A 21,708-nucleotide genomic window follows, 5' to 3' on the forward strand; every position below is an offset into this window, starting at 1 on the left:
GTTTCACTTCCTGACATCTCTTCTGTAGTTGTGTGAACCAGCCTTACAATCAAAATAAACTGAGACTCAAACCCAGAGTGTAGACCCAGAGATCTTGAGGAACAAAGCTGCTGTTTACCATGACACTTTCTTCTCCTCTGATGTCTTCCTTTAGTAAGGTATTCAGTATACCATGAAATTAGTTTCTTTATGTTATAACACTGTTATAACGGGACTGCTTTTGCCTATTTTTCAAATACCAGCTGGTATATCCTCACAAAGGTAGCTGCAGCACAGTGTTCAACTCTTCTGAAACCAGTGACTTTAGTACTAGGACATCTCTGAATGTGTGTATTTTAAGCCTTTCAGTAAGGATGTTTGTGCTTATGTAAGCACTATTAACTTTCCCTGACACTGTTGTTGCACAGAAGTGAAAGCATACCAGCTTTTGTAGCTTTCTGTAGCTACTGAATTGAGAAACACAGCACAACCTATGTTAATATGTTGTAAACAGTGTGGTTTAAGCTTGTCTCACAGGGTGTTTGAAAGGCCATACGCACTTGCAACTCCACTAGATTTTGATATGCTTTTTTATCCTCATAAATATTTATACCCATTCATGCTTGAGCAGCTGAGAAGAGTCCTTCCAAACAAGCCTTTTGGCCTTATCAATGCAACCTGATAGAAATTCTCTTCTGCAGTGTGAAAGGCGGAAAAAACTCCCAGGGTGCCAGCTCTGGGTGTCTGAATCCCCACAGTGAGTGTCAGCAGCAAACTTGCTCTCCTGCAATGCAGGATGTGAGTGGGTCAGCGTGCATAATGGTCTGAGTGAGCTAAGATCTTGCTGAATAAAAATCTTTGCATCATGCTGTTAGTTGTTGAATCTTTATGGGTTCAAAACTGGAGTTGCACCAGCATTCTGTATCAGATTAGCAGATCTTTGTTGTGCTTGCTCCTTTTCTTCTGTAGGACAACATCTTTTTCTACTTTCCCGTTTTATTCATACAGGATCTGTAATATGAAAAAAAAATACATCTTTTTGTTCTGGGGAACATGGTGAATGGATAAGAAATCCAGAGGTGTAGCAGCAAGAAAGCAGTACAAGTTCTCCTATAGTAAGTTAAGGGAAAGTAAGGGGAGGAACTTTAGTTTTGGAAGTCATGCAGTATATGCAAGCTTGTGTTTTAAGGATATCTAGCTTTTCTACATTAAGGCTATCCATTTTTTTAGTATCTAAAGTAATGGAAAGGTACTATAAGTTCCTAAGGGCTTATGCTCTAGGGAGGCAAGACTGTGTAGGAGTATGGGGAGAAGACACCTGTAACTCCTAACACTTGTCCCTTTTAATAATGAGGAACCAATATCTGTTGGAAGCTGATAGGTTTTCAAACCATTGTTTTTGTTGTAACTTGAACAGTGTTTTCACTGATTAAATACACGCAGACTTTTGATTAAGGCATGGCAAATGCCCTCTGGTTGCCTGAGCACTGGAGAAGAGGAGCAGAGGTACTGGCAGCTGCAGATGTTAGGCTAGCTGTGGGTTTTGCAGATGGAGGAGAGGATGCTGCATGTGAGTGAGCACCCTCCCCTCTGGCAAGCTGCTCTAATCTGTCTGGAGGATCTGGAGGGCTGGGGCTGCCCTGCAGAGCCTGGCTGGGGCAGGTGCCTGTTTGCTTGCAGCTGGCTGGGCTCTGGGCTTCGCTGTCCTGGGAAGGAGCAGTCTGCTGGAAGCTGAGAAATCATTATGACAGAGTGGTTCTTGTTCCTGGTGATGTCATTGTTATAACTACACTACAAAAGGCTGATTTAAGCATGCATCCAGCCTGCTTCAGTGGTTTTTTGGAAGTACTAATGGGGGAGAATGTGTTAATGCGTCTCACCTTTTTTTAAATATTTTATGGAACCTTCTTATCCCTTGGATGTGTAAGGGATGTAGGCATGCAAAAGTGACCCTTGTAATCGATGTCTGAATTTCTGTTGATGTGTTTTTAAAGCTCTTGGGTATTTTTGTGATACAGGTATAGCTAACAGCTGTGTCCTAGGCACAGTCAGTGCTTGGGAGGTACAGCAGTTAAATGAAAAAAATGATTTTAGTTTAATGTTCATTTGGAAAGATAAGAAAATGAGTGGTTTGTACCTAGTGCTGCATACTAGTGGGTTGTCAAGATAATGAAGGCACTTTTGTAAAAAACTTTAAATGGGGATTTAAGAAGTGTATTGAGAAACAGCTGCTCAGGTTTTTTTAGATGTTGAAATTAGTCCTTGCTTGACCACCAACTATTTATGTGTAACTCTAAAAGCCATACAAATGTGAATCATCTGAAGAACTTGTTCTTCTTTGAGCAAACTGAATAGTTTCGGTGCTTTTTGGGAGGAAGGTGAAGCTTTTCAATCTCCTTCCTCAAGGCTTCATGCCAAAAAAAAAAAAAAGGTGAAATTAGCTGTCTTTACAAAATACTTCAGTGAAATGAAAGTGATTTTAATATTTAAATATTTACAGACAGTTTTCTAGCCTTCTTCAGTGAAAACTTCCACTGAAGATGTCCGCTCTTCTGAGAAGGTGAGGGCTCAATAGGCAACAGACCAACCTCTCAGGACAACTTTGTGATGTCCCCTTTTTGGTGCATGATGCAATTGCAAGTGAAATGTCTTCAACTCTAGAGAGCTTTTCTGTGGTAAGAGTTCACTTTCAGGTTTCTTTCCAGTTTACTTTCAGGAGGAGAAGCCAGGCTTCTTTGGAAGGTGTATTTTTATGCTTTTATAATTCTTCCTCCTCTGTATGTTTATCAGGCTGGATGGCATCCATTATCTGGCTGGTAGTTTGAGGACAGAGCCTCACTGAATTGTGCTTGCTCTGCTGTTGCAGTTAAGCTGCTGCATATTGGCAGAACTCTCCTTTTTCTGTTAATGTCTACAGTAAGTGCTGAGAATTTGCCTTGCCTGTTTTTTCCTCTTGGGCTTAAAAATCAGTATTCTGGAAACAGCCCCAAACTAGCTGGACAGTTGTCTGTAAGTGTTCTGGCTGTCTTCAGCCAGGGGAACTGTCATAGATCCATCTGAAAGGAAAAGGAATGACTCAGTGCTGGGACTTTATTGTACAAGAAAATGAGTTAAATACCTTGGAGTGATGATTGAAATATAAGAAACTTTGAACAGAGAGAATGTTACACTTCTTTAAGAAAATGCTTTTGCAGCAGTATTATGACTTCATGTTGTTTATGCAGGACTGAGCACAGTAGATATTATGTACAGATTTTTTCGTTGTTTCAGTACTTTCCTAACTGGAACCAAGAGAATAAAAGCAACGTCCACTGAACACTCTCAAACTCTTTGTAATGTCCCTTTTCTTCCTCCCTTTCCAATCCTGTCTAATTTAAACCAGTCTGCCCACATTTAGCTATAATCTGTCTCTGACTTAATATCTAGGGGAACTAAGTGCTCTTCATGATGATTTACAGCTTAAAAAAAACCAAACAACTCATCCAGCTTGCTTCCACTTCAGTTTATTCTGACTAATAAATGAAATATTCTTTAGACCCTTCTTCATAGTGCTTTTTTTTCCCACTTTCTTGTTGGTCTCAGCCATTATCTTAAGTGGATTTCTGTTCTCAACATGCTTTTGTTTTGTTGCTGTTTTTCCTTCTGGGTGGTACATATTTATTTTTTTGTTGTTTTTTGTTTATTTTTGTTTATAGTCCTTCATTCACAGTAAATGATTTACAGAGGGACTGACTTGACAAGCTGGGTGGCTTTTTTTTTTGACAAGGAAGAAAAGAAATGCTATAATACAGACAAAAGCCAGCAGGAGCTTCCTGATGGTTATAACTTCCAGGATGCAGGAAAGGAGCTTTCTCCAAGGATAAGGGAGGTTGATTTCTGTGGCTGCCTTTGTCTTTTCTCAGACTTCTGTAAGCTTAGAAAATTTGAGTGATTTGTCTTGTTAATCTGGTACTGAGAATGCTTGGCATTACATGAATGTATATCTGGCAGGAGCAAGCTGAGACCGATCAAACTTGCTTCACCACACTTGTACGTTTGCAGCCTCAGTCATTACAAATATAACCAGTCTCAGAACCAGCAGCGTGCTCTGAGAACACCTTCGTTGTCCTTTATGGTTCCTTAGGTGTTGAGTGTCTAAACTATGTGCTTCATTGCTCTCAGTTGTAGTGTTGCATGGATTGACTGCCCAAAGAAGGGATGAAAAGAAAAAAAAAAAAAAAGCCATTCCAAGGATGGGAAGTGTCTGTCTGCCTTATGAGGGTTTTCTTTCATTTGCTGAGCAGTGCAGCACAGTACCTGCAGAGACCTGCTACTGGTGACTTATCTGAAACACCCAGATTTCTCTTTTTTGAAGGCTACAAATGCATATTTGACACTTCTCCATTGATAAGCTGTGAAAAGATGAGAGACCTTGAACACGCTGGGGGTCCTCGGGGCTGGTTGCCCATTGCCCTGACACCAGTGAACAATCCCAGCCCAACTTTTCCTTTCTCTGCAGGGTTTTAAATGTTGGGTTGGGCTTTTTTGTTTTTTCATAACCCTGTACAGAACAAGAGAAATGATTTAACTTTTGGCTCTTAGGTGCTGTTAGGTGCTTCTCTCTTATGGTCCAAATGAACCTTGGAAGCAAAAAGGAGTAGGGAGAGTAGAGTTAAAGGAGAAAATAATGAAGTGCTATTGAGTGCTGGAATACCTGATAGCTGGAATTTTCTTGCACTAGGTAGGGACCTAAGGCCAGTGTTATTTGACTACAGAGAGTTAAGCATCTGTTGTCCAAAGCTTCAGAATGGGATGATAGTCAAGTATTTTTTGTAGTTCACTGAGGTTTGAATCTGAGAGTTGCAATTGCTGCACGAAGTTTCATTGTATACATGAAGCCTAGCATGATGGGTTAACATGGAGATGTTCGTGAATTTTAAGATCTGGGGATCAGACAAGCTTTTTCTAAAGCAGTTAAGAAAAAATCTTTGAACGAATTGCCTCTTATTCGAGCTGGTTACCCCAGCTTGATTCACTTCAGGCATGCTATGCCTTGGTTATGACTGAACTGCTTTCCTCTTCTGGAGAGGTGTAAGGTTATACTTGCATAACACAACTGTTCTGCTGCAAAAGGCCTGAAGAAGGAAACTGCCAGTCAGTACTGAAATTGCTATCTCATGGCATGATTTGTGCCATCTAAATATACCTAACTCAAAGTTTAGCATCTGGCCTAAGTTGTAATGCTTCCTCCTGTTCCGTTAGAGGCTATGTAAGGGGTGTAATCATCTGCCAAATGATTTATACTACCTTAATTTTTTTTACATGCTTAACTTTATGGTATGGTGAATCCTATTTTTGGTTGTAAATATCTCTAGAAATGAAATAGAAATTGTAGTTGTCTAAGTTGAGTTGGATTGTATATTAATAAATTGTTCTTATTTGCAGGCTAATTACTGCCTTGCAACTGGTTTCTTAAAGGTGTAAACACAAATGTCTAGTATCTAGTATCCACATTGTTAACTGTTGGTGACCTTTTTAATCACAGAAATAATTAAAAATATTTTCCTGGTGTTTTAAAATCAGAAAAGTTGATAGTTTCCAGTCTATTTACTCTTATTTTCTTAAGTACTTATTTTTCCAGCAGAAACTTTTGACGAATTTCCTCTTACTAGAAGCTGCTTTTGTAGTGTTCTTAAATATTATTCCAAGAGTAACTTGGATTAAAAACAAAACAGAAGAAAAAACATAAGCAGCAAAACAAGCATCTGTGAGCTATGAATGTTTAGCATTTAGAGATTAGGTGTGTTTTATTCAAGTCCATATTAGTATGAACTACAGAACATTTTTCATATTTTTTTCCAAATATTTTGCAGCAACTTTTTGGCATATAACCGGACAAAACAATAAAATTTCAATTTGGAATAAAGTCTCCCTTAAACAACACTTGTTTGCATAAATTTTAATTTGGATTTAGCCAACTAAGTGGTGTGGCTGCAATCATTTTGCTTGTTTAAGCACTCTGGTGTAAATACCCAGCAAGTACAATGCAGATTGTCAAGTTGGTGCTAGCTCAGTGTGTTCTGTTGCTGCTATCTATGGAGAAGGCTGAATGGTTTCTCAGCTGCATGTGTTGAGGGATATACTGTTAAGATTTCGTTTTCCGACAGATTTAGTGGTCAGGACCTGTAGGAAAAGTCTGAATTCTGTCCCTATAGTTTTGATGTGCCAAATGGCCAGGAGCCATCAGCTTTGTACATGCAAATGGCGTGGGGGAATTGAAAGCTTATTGAGCCTACTAATATAATAGCATGACAATGGGATTAGTGTTGATCACTGTTCAGGAGAGAGGCTTGATTAAGAGAGATGCCTGGTAATTTTGCATTATGTTTCTGTGTAATCTACTATGTAATAGCTGCTGTCAGGTTTGACTTTGGGCGTTAATCATGGTTTGTCCTACACACACACTCAGCTAAGGTAGAGCGCAGTTAGCCTTCCCTGTGTAGTTACCTGGCAAGCAGCAGCAAATCCTGGTTGGTTTGTCCCCCTCTGTATCGGCCCCAGGCTACATCATGCTGCCCTCAATCATAGCTAAAAGTGGAGCCGGAAGGGACTTGTAGTTGACACCTATTCTCAAATGCTTTTTCCTAATCTTAACCTTGACCTAACTTCTGTCTAGCCCTCCCAAGAATGTACTGCTAGACCAGGAACATTTTATACACAAACATTCCTCATGTGCCAAGCCTATCTAAAGTAAATGACAAATGAAAACTTCACTCTGAAGGGTAATTTTTCTTTATATTAATTTGCTGCTGATAATCATTATCTGAGAATTTGATATATTGATGGCTTTTTCCATGGGAAATCAGTATATTTCTGAAAGACTCGTCATGTTCCCTGTAACGTGCTCTAATAATCAATTCTAATCAGATGCAGTAGCTCTCTGACACCTCTTCTACCCGGTCCAATGTATCTTCATCACAACACAAGATCATTCTCCAGGATTTGAGTTACTTAATTTGTGCCTCAGTATGTGAGGTTGAGAAGCTAGGTGCATTTATTCGCCAGCTCTTTTCCCTTCTCCAAAACTATTAGTCAGAAAGATAGATAATTATAAGGTTGAAGATGAATGGTCTAATCCTCTGTCTTGAATTTTCTCATTTTCCTGCATTATTCATATTTTTTGGCTGGGTGTAGGAAGCATAAGCTGAATGCTGATGCCTGTGCTGCCTGCTGTCTGTCCACTGCCACCTGTTTCTTTCCAGGAGAGTATCTCCAGTGAGCACCTGTTCTACAGCTCTTGGTTTAGGGGAGTCACAGGTTTGAGTCTCTGGTATCTTTTAATTGTCTCCGTACTGCATGCTTTTTAATGTTTGTAAAGCATGAAAGCTTTCTGACTGGGAATGAACGCAGGCAGCAGTACTGCCTGGGGTTTGTAAACCCCAGGGAACTTGCAGAGTTTAGTCTCCTCTGCCTAAGAAGAAATTATTTTGTCATCTCTTGCCTATTTATGCTAATGCATTCCTACTTGGCAAAGCATCTTTTTTTTTTTTTTCAGTTTTTCTTTCTCTTCCTTAGAATTTGAAACTTTTATCTTGCAGGAGTGAAATGTATGACAAAAGGATGCCAGGGACCTGCATTGCTTAACTTGCAGTGACCTGTGTGCTTTTTGTAGCCGCCTTTGTGAGCTCCACTGGCAGCCATACCAGCTGTGAAATCTTCTGAGCAGTCTGGAAAACTACATCATAAACAAGATATTAACAGTCATACGAGAAGATAAGAAAAACATGATGTGAATTCTGCTCTGTGCCATCCTAGAAGATATTTTTTGCTTAGGAAGCATTGCCATTTAGAGTGTCTCCTGCTGTTCCCAATCTTTAGCTCTCTGAGATGTGTCTAATGCCCTGAGAAGCAGGGTTTGTGAAGGTTTTAAGTTTTCTGTGGTAGTCTAAAACAGTTACTTGTTGGATGAAACCCCAGCCTTTCCAGTCATGTTTACTGGGGAGAATTTACCTGCTGTAGAGGGTGGCATTAACAGAGAGAAGGGTGTCCAGCAGACAGATAAGCGCCTACAGCTCCAGACTTGTATCCTTTCCATAGGGAGGTATAAGGTAAGTGGGAAAAGAAAAATGGTGGATGAATACTGGAAATGGTATCTCAAGTCATTTGAGTGTATTATGGGAACTTACTGATTAGGAGATTGAATGAAAAAAGCACCAAACCAACATGCCAGAGCTTGTCTGCATGGGACCAAGCAGTTGGAATGATCCAATTGTTTAAAATACCAACACCGAAACGGTGGAAGAGGGGCAAAGGCAGTAACAGAGAGTCATAGAATATCCTGAGTTGGAAGGGGCCCACAAGGATCATCAAGCCCAGCTTCTGGGTCCCCAAAGGACCACCCAAAGAATTAGACCACATGCCTGAGAGCCCTGTAAGGAATGGAGCCTTTCTGTGGAAAGGGAGGTTGTCTGCAATGTGATGGCTTTCATCATCCTTCACTGGTGCTCAGAGGATATGTCATAGTTGCAATTGCAATCTGAAAGCACAGCTTTATTTACAAGAATATGAAAGGATTGTGGATGCAGTAATATTTTTCCCTATGTTTTTCGCAGTTTTTGATGCTCGCTTTCTTTAGAAAATAAGTTCTTGAGAAGATGCATCCCTTACCCTTGATTGTGTGGCTTCCGTGGTCCATCTTGAATCAGTAGGGAAAATGTTAGGAGTTCCTGCCATTGGTGTTAGTGTGGCAAAGGCCTGCCTGCTGCTGGATGCCTGTGTTTTGGTTCCATCCCCTTGTCATGGCAGGTTGAAACTTTTCCTGTGCTAGGAACTGGAAATGTCAGTTGTCATCTTGACTGACTTGTTTACACTTGCCAAACACTGATTATTTCAGATTTCCTCCACCTCATACTTTCTGATACATGGGCAGTTTCAAATTCTTTGTGCTGCTTCTGTAATGTTAGTTTCTCCTGTGCACTGTCCATTATCTCCTGGAAAAAAAATATTAGTTGGTAATTTCTAATTTTTTTTTAAAGCCACCTGGACCGTTTTCTGCTTGAATTCGCCTGTTTAATGAAAAGGATTTTGTGGAGCAAAGTTCTGAGTGATCCTTCCCATCCCTCCCCTGCCCTGCCTCTTTGTGATGAGGAGCACTGCTGTTACTAGTCCATTAAATATTAATGACTCTCATTGCAATTTCTCTAATGTGCTTTATTTTGGTACCAGTCCAAGCTGTGGAAATGAAAACCCCCTCGGGATCTTATGTAGAATGTAATTTGCTTGGCAGTTTTGGCTGTAAACATGATAATAAATTAGAGGATGTAATGAATATTCATTGAAGCGCACAAGGTTTCTTTCTTTGCCTGTGCCTGCCCATCAGTTTTCCCCCGAATCATACCTGACAAAAGACATTTGTGCATGTTGGCAGTGGCTTCATGTGTTCACTGTGTTACAGTGAAGTGTTTGCCTTGGAGAAAAAAGATATATATATATATATATATATATATATTGCAAAGGGGCAAAACGTGACTTGTCCTTGCAAGTGACAAGTGGAAAGTCTCAAGGGGTATGGAGAGGGGGAATCCCTTCGTCTTCCAGTTTGCTTAACTTAAGGTCATGATGTGTCATATATAATGTACACGTGTCATAATGCACGTGGATGTATCTCCACTGACTTATTTATCCCCATCTTGGCATTCAGTTTAGCTCCTTCACTGCAATGAGAGGTGGCTTGGAAATGTGCTCGGGATGTTCTGTCAGGTCCTACTGCTCAGCAGGTTTAGGCCAGATCAGTTCTTAGCAAAGAAAGGGTTTTTAATAACAGTACATTTCAGTGCAGTTTTGTCCTTTACAAGAAAACTTCCTCCACTTTCAGTAGTAATTCTCACTGTATTACACTTTGTAATATTAGTTCTCCTTTGGGCTGTTACATGGCAACTCATTGCATGTGGGAAGGGTAGAAAGGGCTTGTAATGATTAGTTTGTGGAGTTATCGTGGCAGGTTGTTAAAATTTTACTATTAAACTTAAGAGTTGAGTAAACTGGCTACTTAACTGTCTCTGTGTATAACTATAGAGTATGCCTATTTTTCAGTGTATACGCTGTAGAGTATCAAGTACACTAAATATCCTACACAGATTTCAGATGATGACAGTTTCACTTAAGGAACAGAAACTGATTCTTTAACTGGTCTGAAACTTTTTCTTTGTACTGACAACACAGAGAGAAAACATAAATCGGTTATCACTTTCTTTAGTGATCGGTACCTAATGCTTCTGCTTTCATTTACAAATTGTATGAACTTACAGATAAACTTTCTGTTAAGTCAAAAGTTTTCATGGAGACCTGTTACTTTTACTTTCATCTTTGTCAGCAGCTTTGAGAGAAATATCAAGTCTGTTTTCAGTCTATTGGGTTGTTTATTGGCTTGGGATTCCTGAGAGAATCCAAGCAATCTGTGCTCTGATTGAGACAAAGCAGTCCTTTAAATCTAGATCTGTCACAGCCTGACCAAGGACTCTAACATCTGTCAGGCTACAGAGTGTGTATTTTTCCTTTCTGCTGGAGCATTTTAGAGTACAAATGAAGATGAATGTTTTTCTATACAGAATAAGTTATTTCTGAACTCTTTGCTGACTTTTCTTCAAACTGAAGAAGGAACTTTTTGCTACTGTTTCCCCATCAAGAAGTTGAAACTCTATCAGGAATTTTAATATTTCTGCTTTAAAACAAAGCTAGTGTGGAGACACAAATGCATTACAGTGCTGCAGTGGGAATGGTTAGGAAAACCATTTAGTTTCAACCCTGAAAACAGCATTTTCTTTAATTGATGTTCATTAACAATACATATTGCCAATGGCTAGGTCTTAATCCTTATTCATGCAGTTAGTCCATTACAACCTATTTTGATTCATCTGCAAGTATTCAGCCCGATAAAGGGGATGGCACTTAACTGACACTGATGGCTGCAAGTTCTTGGTGGTATTATTTGCAGATGGGCATGAACCTGCTTGGGAGCTCTTTTAAAGGAGGGAAGGTTGAACAGAAACCAGTGTCATGTCATCTTTCATTCCTCATTCATTATTAGTACTGTATCTTCCTTTTCCCAAAATTAGTATGATCTCATTTCCTTTTGATGTATTTCATTTCATTTGGGGGACTTATTCTGGTTTCACCAAACATCTTCCCTGTTTGAACAGCGAATCCAAAGTCGTCCAGCAGAACGTCTTTCATAGATCTCACATCCTTTGTTACTTTGCAGATTTTACTACTTGCACTTGTCTCACCGTATCCTATTTCTGCAAGTCTATCAAAAGTCTGTTTGCCCCTTTACAATTCCTGGTACTTATGCTTATCTGGGTTAGAAACACTTGTTGCTGGTTATGCTGTGAGAAGTGTAATGATGTTACACAATACTTACACTGTTGCTAGTGGTGCTGTTTTAGTTTGCCTATGGCTGTGTCTGCCTTTCGAATATTAATTATGTCTTGCTGGGTATACTTTTAAATTTGTGTGCAAGAGGTCTTTGCTTCAGAAGCACCAATGATGTTCTGCTGGTGCTGATGAGAACAGTCTTCTGGCGGTGTAAGCAGATCTGGCAAAAGGGATTTGGGGATTCATTGGTATGTTGGCTTGCTTTTTAGGGCTGTCAGAAATACTCAAGGTATCTTCAGGGGAATATTACCCTCTTCATTACAGAAGTACTATCTCTTTCTCAAAAACAAAAACCACAACAGCAAAAAAACACACAAGCAACCCCACCCCCGAAAAGTCAAATAATTTTTCATGTTCTAGTCATATAACTCATCTCACCATCCCTTCTGTCACCAGTAGTTTAGTAGGTGCTCACTGCTGCTAGTATATGGGCAACATATCTGTTACTTTCCTAAATGACGTGAAATATGAGCAGTCTCACCCTACTGTTTCTGAAATAGAGGTTCCCCCAACAGCGGTGGCTAATGCAGCATGTCTGTAAAACTTGACTTTCAGCCCAACAGGACTGCAACCTGAACAGCTTCCCCCTTCTTGAAATATACCCACAGCTAGTAATTGAGTGCATCAGCCTGTAACAGTTCCTGAGGAATCCACCTCAAGTGGTCAGCTACTTTTCTTCCTTAGGTAGGGATAAATGTTGTTGTGCTGGATCAAAAGTAGCTGACAGTGTTTTCTGGTTGTACCATCACAAGCTGGTAATGAGCACAGCACCTCCAAGGAAAACATGGCTGGTGCTTTTGATAGCCCCTGTGCTGGCAGTAACTTGATAGATGCTTCCGTCTTCTCAGCGGAAGAAGCCCCATGAGCTCTGCCCTTGACAATGCCCAGGTCCCTTCTCCAAACGCAGAATCATCCTGTACTTCCAGCAAAGCTAAAACCCCAAGCGCTGGCTGCCAGACATATCGGCATAGTGGGTTCTTGGAAGTTTGATCTCACTTGTTGAGGAGGTGCTTGTGCAGCTCCAGGGCTGGTGCTCTCCTGAGAGTTCCATGTGCTCAGGGCATTTCTGGACTATTGTCAATGCCAACGGTTATATTTTAGAAGCAACATCTCAAAGTTGCATCAGGACATGCCTAAGTTATCTTCAAAGCAGCTATGCCAATACAGATTTTCAAAGTCACTATCTACCGTTAGATATTATTTCATTTCCTGTAACTAATGTTTTACTAAAATCTGCCAATATGTCTCACCCTAATACCTGTAATACGGTACACTTTTAATACTCACCGTCAGACTCTATAATTTGCTTGTTAAAATGGCTTGTTTAATTCAGCATTGTATTTAATTAAAAAAAAAAAATAATGCTGCTAGGCTACTAGTATTCATATTTTAAATAAACATAGAAAAAGTGCTTTTCTAATATGTTGTCCTGTAGAGAATGAAGACCCTGAAATAAAGCTAAAACAGGAAAATGACACAGAAGGGAGTGATTTCCTCAGAGACACTAGTGAAGCAAAGTAAATTGGCCCTCATACAACTCTGTTGCAATAGTTAAGTGTTTCTAGTGCCTCTGGATACTTCTTATTGACTCAACCATAAGACGTAACTTATTTGAAATATTAAAGTGGGCACTAGGCCTCATTAGCCTGCATCAAACAGCAGGAATTTATTAATGCCAGACATGTTGCAGTCAAAGAAAATTGTGTAGTGGTAATAAAAAATGAGAACAAATGCCACAATATCTTCCAAGAGTATGAATTTGCAAATTCCGGACTCGGTTCACATTGTTTGCATGAAGATCTATCATGTCATGACCGAACTAAAACTTTTTGAAGAGAAATTGTGAATATATTTGGATGTAGTATTTTTGCTTGTACATGTCAGTCATAACACGTAGCTTTTGCATTAAACGTCTCCCTGTCTTAGCAAGAGTCTGTGTCACTTGGAACTGACTGCAGAAAGGTGATAAGTGATGTATGACTGTACTGGCTGGTTTTCCAGCTCGGTCAGATTTGTGTGTTGTCATTAATCTGTGATTAATTAGCAGATGACTTTAATGTCTATGTATAGCCTGGGATGTAAAAGGATTATGGTGTTAATGTGTTAAGTATATGATTTTGAGATACTAAGTCCTTTTATTACCACAAATTATATTTGATGTTTAGCTAATATTCTACAGAGAATTTAAAAAAATAATAAAGCAACCTATCCCTTATCCAAATGATTTCAAATATTGGTAGATTTTCTGATTTAACACTTACTTATATTTAGAAAAGGATAATAAGATTAATCTAGCAGGATGTATCGAGAGGTTTGAAATGTAAGATGTCCAAAGCTCTGTGTAGATTAATTTGTTCTCACAACACTTCTGCTTTAGTGTAGGCACCTTTATTTTGAAGATGGGGAAAATCAAACTAAAAAGGGAAATATTTTACTTGTGTAAAACTTCATCAGTGAGGATGTAGGAAAAATCATAATTCAAGAATTATTTTCCTAATTTTTACACTGTTGCAATTGAATATTAAAAATCAAATTCTTTAATAGTTATATTCAGTTAATGACCTCCTTGGGGACAAACAGCTTTATTAAAATTGGCTTTGTGTTGAATGCTCTGGTAAACCTCTTTTATAAAGTATTGATCATTCCAGAAATTTGAGAAGTCTGAAGCTTTTTCATCATCTGGTTTCCCCATGCAGTTATGAAAATAAGAGCACATCAGGGACTGTGGCTCTCTTGACTGATTTTTTTTTAAAAATATTTGTCTATTTACCATTTTTTAAGTCTCCCCTTACTCTCTGTTTCTACAATATAAGATACTTTGACTTATTTCTTTATATATAAAATAAAATGCACATTTAGTCACCATTCTATTTTCTGTTGTTTTTTGGTTAAAATATTCAGGAATGTGAATTAGAAAGTTAGCAAATGTCATGGCAGCAACATTTGTATTTTATTTACTTAAAAAAAATACTGTTTTCACCAAAAATGTATTTATGGCTTGCTTGTAGTCACAAATGTACAAATGAAAGATTCCACTTATAGTTTAAAATTAGTTTTCTAATATAATACTGTCTCCAATAATGTAGTAATTACTAATTTGTGTAATGTACTAATTTGTGTGTTAAAAAAAGTTCAAGCATAAATTGTTGCCTTCTTATTTCTGGTGAACTGAGAGCTGGGAACTTGATGCAGTATTTCAGAAGGAGAGTGTAACTTTACCTCTTCCATTAAAGGCTTCCAGCAACTCTTCCATTATCAGCATAAGAGCTGCTGAATATAGAAAGCAAGGGCCACCTGTGCTGCCAAAATAAATCTCTGGGAAAGAGTTGAAGCTACATATTAAGGAATAATTCCATATCACAGAGTGACTGTGGTGAATGACCTAGTAGTGCAAATTTGCCTTGAAAACTGACAGTATAAAAGTAGGTATTTTTCTTTGTCACAAATACTAGTAAAAAGACTTCTGCAAGTCAATGACTCTGTTTTCTACAAGGTTATAACCACTGGAGGAGTTTGATTCTATAAATGAAACTTAATTAGATATGAAGCTGCATGAGCCAGAACAGAGTCCAGCTGCCTCACTTGACGGTACTGAACTAATGGCAGAATGGCAGTGAGAACCAATAGAAGCTTTAGTCGACAATTTCATCAGAGGAGATTGTGGTGGCTAAGAGCATTCCTTTATATATTTTATTAAAGCCTTATCTTGGCCTTTGAATTAATGGGAAGAGTTCCAGTGATGATGGTTGATACGGTACTGTTTGTTAAAGCATGTTACAGACTGCAGCGGGCTGCTTGTTGATCTCTCTTCTCTTCTGTTCCACCAGTGGGAACAGAAATGCTTTGATTGCTACTGTCCTTCTTTTCATAGATAGTGAGGTACAAAATGTTGCTGTGGACACTGCTTCCAACTCATCACTTGATTATTGCTGTTCGCTCATCTTAGCAGTTAAACGAACAGCATCTGAGGTCTGGTTTGCCTATGCTGCCTAAGGATAAAAAAGAGACCTGGTGGAAGTTTGGGTATGAGGGGGACAACCCTTGTATTTGGCAGTCAAGCTAGAAGGAGAGGGCTTTGTTTACTCATCAGATCTGTGTGTTTAAGCCTATCCCTAAAGGTAAATATTTCTAGTGTTGGATCTTTTTTATAATACAGATAATTAATCTTACTGTGAAAGTACTCAATTGTATCAAATAATGTTTTTCTTCCCCATTTGTTCCTCCATTTCTGCTGGTTTTTTCCTACTGCTGACCCGTTTGGAAAGATAGTTAATATAGTGATTCTTAGGGTAATCACGTTAATTGACTGGAAACAGTCATTTAAACTTACAGGGTTTTTTTTGTTGTTGTTCTGGATGGTTAATACAGAAGAAAAACTTACTGCTCTAACAGGCTCAACTGGAGACCTTAAAATAAAAGATGTGCAATCAACAGTATGAATGTTTAGGAAAGACAGAAGGGCTTAGGTCTAACCTACTGTCCTATGCAGAAGTTTCGCTGGGGGAAGCTTTACAGAATGGATTTCTTCTGCAAAAATTTGTAAAGATGGGAAATGTTATGGGGGGGGGGGGGGAGGAGAGGGGAAAGGAGGGAGGGGGACATGACACAGTCAAGAAAACTGAAAGTATGGCAGAGAACCTACAGGCCAGAAACAATCTTCAGTTTTGATGAAAATGAGTAAGACCATAATTGCTTTAAGTTCAATAAGCCACTGGGAAATCTACATACTTGTGGTGGTGGCACCAAACGTTATGTAGAAGCTTTGTTTTAATTTAATAGGCTGTTATTGTAGTCTTTCTCTCTCCCTGTTCCATTTTACTTGGGTAAATGGGAAATAATTTTAGACTATGGGCGGGGTCAGTGGTATGCATCACTCATCTGGATCCATACTGGCATCTGCTTGCAAATGCTACTAAAAATGGAGCACATAAAACTAAATGTGTTTTGCATTTCATAAAATATGTTGATATATTAGGGTTGAGATGGACAAGACTTGCTGGGTTTGCTGTTTAGGAAAATCAAATTAAAACAATGGGAATATAAGGAAGGGAAGATATATGGACAGAAACTTGATGCTGGGCTGATGGTATGGGCAGTAAAATACTGTCTATTCAAGGTTGGAGTAGCAATATTTTTTTTTCCAGCTTGGGTATGTTAGAAGAACTGTGAAGAAGTTAAGATTATATTGTCTGCTTTTTGCCTGTATTATGGTTAATTCTTAGCTGGATTTGTTCACATGCCCATTCTTATGATCATGAACATTCCTGTGGAAGAAGTACATGATAGAGCACTGGAGCATCAATGTACCACTGAATGTACAAGGCCCCTTTGTGCCAGGAAAGGGTGGCTGGGAGTGTTTGTGGAGCACAGACTGGGGTTTCGTGATTTTTTTGTTTTGCTTTGAGACATGCCAGGGACAGGCATCTCACCTAATAAAACAGCAGATTCATTTGAAAACCTTGTAAATATTAGCTGACCTAAAAAAAAAAAAAAAAAAAGATTGGTGCATATCCCATGAAGTGAGCATACCTTATTCTTTTTCCAGAAAGCATATTCTGAGAGAATAAGCAAGGAACAGGGAGAGAAAGAAGTGGTGCGTGTGTGTGGAATTTAATGAGGTGAGTTGCTTTTGACCTGGTTAAATACTTGCTCAACTTTATCTCCTACAAAGGAGGACAAGCTTGGCCTCTGTGGTCATAAATTGCCCTTAGGATCCGCACACTGACAAGGCTGCTTTATGCAAAGAACTTTTTTGCCCTTGCTAGCTGTTACGATCAGCAGTGTAATCTGCAAATATGTCATGGCATCATACCTCCAGTGTGTGTACAGGTATGTAAGAAATTTGAGTATATGCTAGTGACTATCGGTATGCAAAATACAGGCAGACGAGTCAGATTTCAAGAATTAACCAAAGCCTTGGTCAAGAAGTGCTTTGAGAGAGACCATTGATTTGCAAAGGGCAGCAGTGACTTCAGCCTCTGGCAAATCAGTTACTCGGGAGCTCTCTTGACCATCCCATGTCCCTGCATTCAGCTCTGCAAGTCCTGATGCCTCACTGCTTTGTTTGGATTCATCTTTATTTCTCAGCTGTGCTGGTGGATCTGAACTTTTGCCAGTGAGAGTATAACTCTTTGTGATCTGTTTCTCCGCTGATAAGTTACAAAACCACTGCTTTGAGTATGCTTTGTGGATTGTTAACAGCTGGAGTAAGCTTGCATTGCTTCATTGGGCAAATAATTGCTTTAGTTTAGCTGGACTCACCACAGTTTGCATTTGCCACAGAACAGGCACATGTTCTTGTTCTCAAATCTATTCTGCTTACTTTACATATCACAGATGTGTCTGAATACTGATGTGTGCCACACCTGTTTCTTAATTTAAGACCAATGAGTGTCTTTTGCTGTTCATAAAAATCAGCATTTCCCTCAGATGAAAGCTTGTGTCTACTGATGCCAATGAGAGCCACCTGCGTATGTCTAACATAATTTAGTCACTGGTAATACGCGACAAAAGAGAAAAAGAACAGGAATTACCATACTCCAGATGGAACAAAACCAGAAAAGCAGTGCCAATGAGATAGCTGACCCTGTATGATGAAATTAACTTTTCTTCCACTCAGTGAATGGTGTAACGTAGTCATTTTCCAGGTCCTTCTGTACATTGCTGCTTCTGCTTCGTCTACAGCAAGCACTGCAGAGAATCATAGCAGAGTTTTAAAGAATTCCAATTTTCATCTCTTTTCTTACAGCAGGAACTTATTCTTTTAAATATAGTAATTTAAGCAGGAAAGGAATAGCTTGAGCGTAAAGTTGATGTTGTGATATTTCAGTATCACAAATGGTTTAACTTAATCTGCATGTTTAAGTGTTTTTTTTTAAAAAAAAAAAAACTTGAAAAAGTTAGGTCAAAATCTGGCTGCTTTGCCATCTCATAATACATGTAAACAAGTCTCAGCATTAGTGTTCTCTCCACAGCACAAGTAAAGTGGCCATTTCCGTCAGCAAGGAATTTACCACTTCTCGCACCATGGTTTAATGTTGCAGATAACTTAATTCTCAACAAAACTGCTGTGCCTGATTTTGCAATTGATTGGTTCCATTGACTCCAAGCAGTGTACTTGTGAAGTAAAATGCTATGTTGAAGAGCTTACAGAATCAACTGCACTAAATTACTGGTAAATAGGAATCAAAGCAATGTTCAGAGCAAAGAGCTCATTTAAAAAAAAACAAAGGTACTTATCAATTATTAGTTTAGCTATAAAAACAACCCTTAGTTCATCAGTCCTTGTGGTATAAAGAGATGTGTTGGCTTGTGAATGTGGACATTTGGTTCAAAATAGCAAATAGAAAATGAAATAATTGTCTTGTTTATTTTTTTTTCTGTCTAAATCAAAGTTGATAAGTGTTTAGGGGAACTCAGCTTAGTCTGAAGCACTTTCATGTGTAATACTGGTGTCTTGCTCTATTATCCTCTGAAGCTGCTTGTTATTGTGGCTGGAATGATCTTTATTGCACCCTCTATACTGACAAGGACAAATTCTGAAATAGGATTTTAAAACAAATGGTTAAAAAACCTTAACTTTATACACAGTGACTGTTTTACTTTTTTTTAAAATAGCTTTCTCTTACCCTGAATAACAGGCTTCACTATTAAAAAAAAAAAAAAAGGCGGTGATAGATCCTCTGCATTGGAAATGTAACCAAGGTTAATTGTAGCGGGGTCATGGCAACTGTAATGAACCACAGTGTTTATAATGCTAAAAATGTCCCTTTCAGAAGATAAATATAATCTGTGAATGTTTTATAATGATTTTGCAAGGAAGGTCATAATCACCAGGATGGCTTGATGCTGGGGTTTCAGTACTGCCTCAGGGTTCCTGTTCTGTGCTCACCAAGTGAGCACAGAGGGAAGGAGAATCAGTGAGTGGGAGAGGGATGTGTCCTCGTGAGCCCCTCTTGCCCGCGAGCAATGGGACCTCCTTGTATGTCCACTTGTTGAACGAGCTTAGGGAACAAGCAGCAGGTAAAGCGGCTTGTTTTGTTTGGTTAACTCTCGGACGGAGCGTATGCTGCGGTGTCTGAATGATGCACAAGAACTGGTAGGGCAGAAGCACGAGGCAGTGGTTTGACTTGCTACTTTACAGGCTCTGCGCTGGCTTGAAGTGACAAATGGCACCAGTTACACACTTGGGTGAAGACTGACTGCTGCTGAAGGGTGGTCTTTTTCCTTCTACTTATGTTTCTACTATTGATTTTGTGTTGTGCCACATTTACATGGCTGCAAGAATAATCAGATTAATTAGCTAATCTAATGGAAGAGTGACCTGGTCAGTGATCTGCAGCAAACTGACCTGTTTTACTGCATGTCTCTACACTTAATACTTTGCCTGCAAAAACCTACACTTCAGTTGGCTTAAGGGGGTTGTGAACCCACTTTTAAAGGCAGCTTGCATCCCATTTCTGTACTTATTTTGAGATGCAGTGGTCTTTGACTTTGCAGGTTATACCTGCACCTAAATATAGGTGACAGCTTTTGGCCTGTAGGTGCTCAAGAGCTGTTGCTGCTTGGTCCCCCTCATCTTGTGAGGGCCACATTGTCTCAGTGAGCGGTTGATACCACCTGGGTAACTGGTGCATGGTGTGTCATCGACATATGTTCTAATAAATTTGTGATTTAAAGATCTTAGCTACTTTTTATTTAAAACACCTATGATGCACTAAAAACAGATGGCAGCATTGGTAACGAAGTCCTTTCTATTTTGTTGCCTTTCCATCCTTTCTGTATCTTCTGTCAGACTGTCAAGTCTGTGGGTTCCCAGGTGTTGCTTTCAGTAAATTGCTATTAACTGTTGTTGAAGAGATCTACACTCAGTGCTGTTGGATCTTTACAGTTAGTGACTTGTTAATCTGACAGAATTTAACATTTTACTTACTTGAACCTGTTTTTTTCTGAGCTTCTCCCTGTGATTCTGAGGTGAAAGGTACAGTTTAAAGAGCAGATGATATGAATGTTGAAGGCTTTTTTTAACTCTGTGGGCTATGTAGTAAGAAACAGAACTATTAATGTAAGCTAAAAAATAAAAATAATTCAGAATGCCTAACAACAGGGGTTACAGATAAATGGGGTGTGTGTGTGCAGGAGCTGAAGGAGCATAATAAAATCCACGAATAATGTCTGTCTGAAATACATAATATATCAAAAGCAAGAAAAATGGGTATGTTTGAGCTTAGAAATGAAGAGCTTAAATTCTGATATTTTTATGAAATTCAGCTTTATGTAGTGGAGTAGACTTTGGGTATTAAAACACTGTTTTACAAAATGTCAATGGTATGGTCTTTGCAGTTGGACCTTGCTGAAGACTCATCTTGAGGAGTATACACAAAAGAGTAATGCTGTGATACCAGCTGTGTGGGCTGAAACTAGGCATAAGGAAGTAATTTCCTACCAGTTCATAAAAAGTTATGGCACAAAGGCCTGACTACAAAGATTAGTTGCCAAGTAGTTTTTGGATGAGCAGAGTTGACCAGGTGGATTTCTGGGGAAGCAAACTGAAGAACATTTGGAAGAGAAGTCAGGTTTGTTCTTCAGGTACAGGTCTGAGCCAGTATAGTTATAGCACAAATGAAGATAATGACTTCTAATCTACCATTTTTTCCAAACTTCTTGTGCTTTTGTGAGGGCGTGGGTCAGCATTTTTTTTCAGGGCTATGGGTTACTTTAATTGGTGTCCTGTATAGTAGTTGACTATTATAGTCTTGTATATGGTCTCTTGGTATGCTACACCTATTATACCAATATATATGCCCAGAAGACGGAAAATCCTTTCCCGAAATTTTATATTCGGGTGAACAAAAAATCTTTATCAAGAAAGTGGTAGACAGCAGAAGAAATTAATGTCTTATGGTTGTGAAATACAGCTTGCTTAAAAAACAGGGATTTCTTAAAGGGATTTCTTAAAGCTAATGGTTGAGATTAAATGGATGCTGATTAAAAATAATACTAAAAGAAAAATCGGAGGAGAGAATGGGAGAAAATTGTTCAAGAGGTTCTGGATCTCTCTTATTCTGTGAATAGAAAATCAATGGCTAAGCAAGTGCACTCAGAGTGTTAACATATTTCAGTTCCTCTTTGGTGGAAAAACGGTGCCTTGCAACTTCTGCCCAGTGCAGAGGGATGTTTTATTTTTTCCAAGAAAGTAATCTTGACAAATCAGAAGCTCTTTAAACTCATTACTCAAGTGCTAAGGGTGTGTGGAATGAGGTAAATAAGTGTTTTATTAATCAAAGAGTCAAGACTGAGAAAGGCAATGATCAGGGT

At 38.9% G+C, this 21,708-nt stretch overlaps 1 protein-coding gene across 7 annotated transcripts in view; it reads left to right on the forward strand.

Annotated features, from left to right (window-relative positions):
* Positions 1 to 21,708, forward strand: part of LRRC4C (leucine rich repeat containing 4C) — a 515,355-nt gene that overhangs the window by 48,865 nt on the left and 444,782 nt on the right. For 2 of the 7 annotated variants that reach the window (XM_083836612.1, XM_083836595.1), the window contains exon 3: positions 16,937 to 17,009. The exons of 4 other annotated variants lie outside the window; for them this stretch is intronic. The gene's annotated coding sequence lies outside the window, so the exon portion shown is untranslated. Of the gene's footprint in view, positions 1 to 7,556; positions 15,922 to 16,936; positions 17,010 to 21,708 lie in introns of those variants that run through there. One more of the 7 variants, XR_014584613.1, reaches the window with a different exon arrangement.

Source organism: Anser anser (assembly GCF_964211835.1).
Source record: "Anser anser genome assembly, chromosome: 5".
Classification (NCBI taxonomy): Eukaryota; Metazoa; Chordata; class Aves; order Anseriformes; family Anatidae; genus Anser; species Anser anser.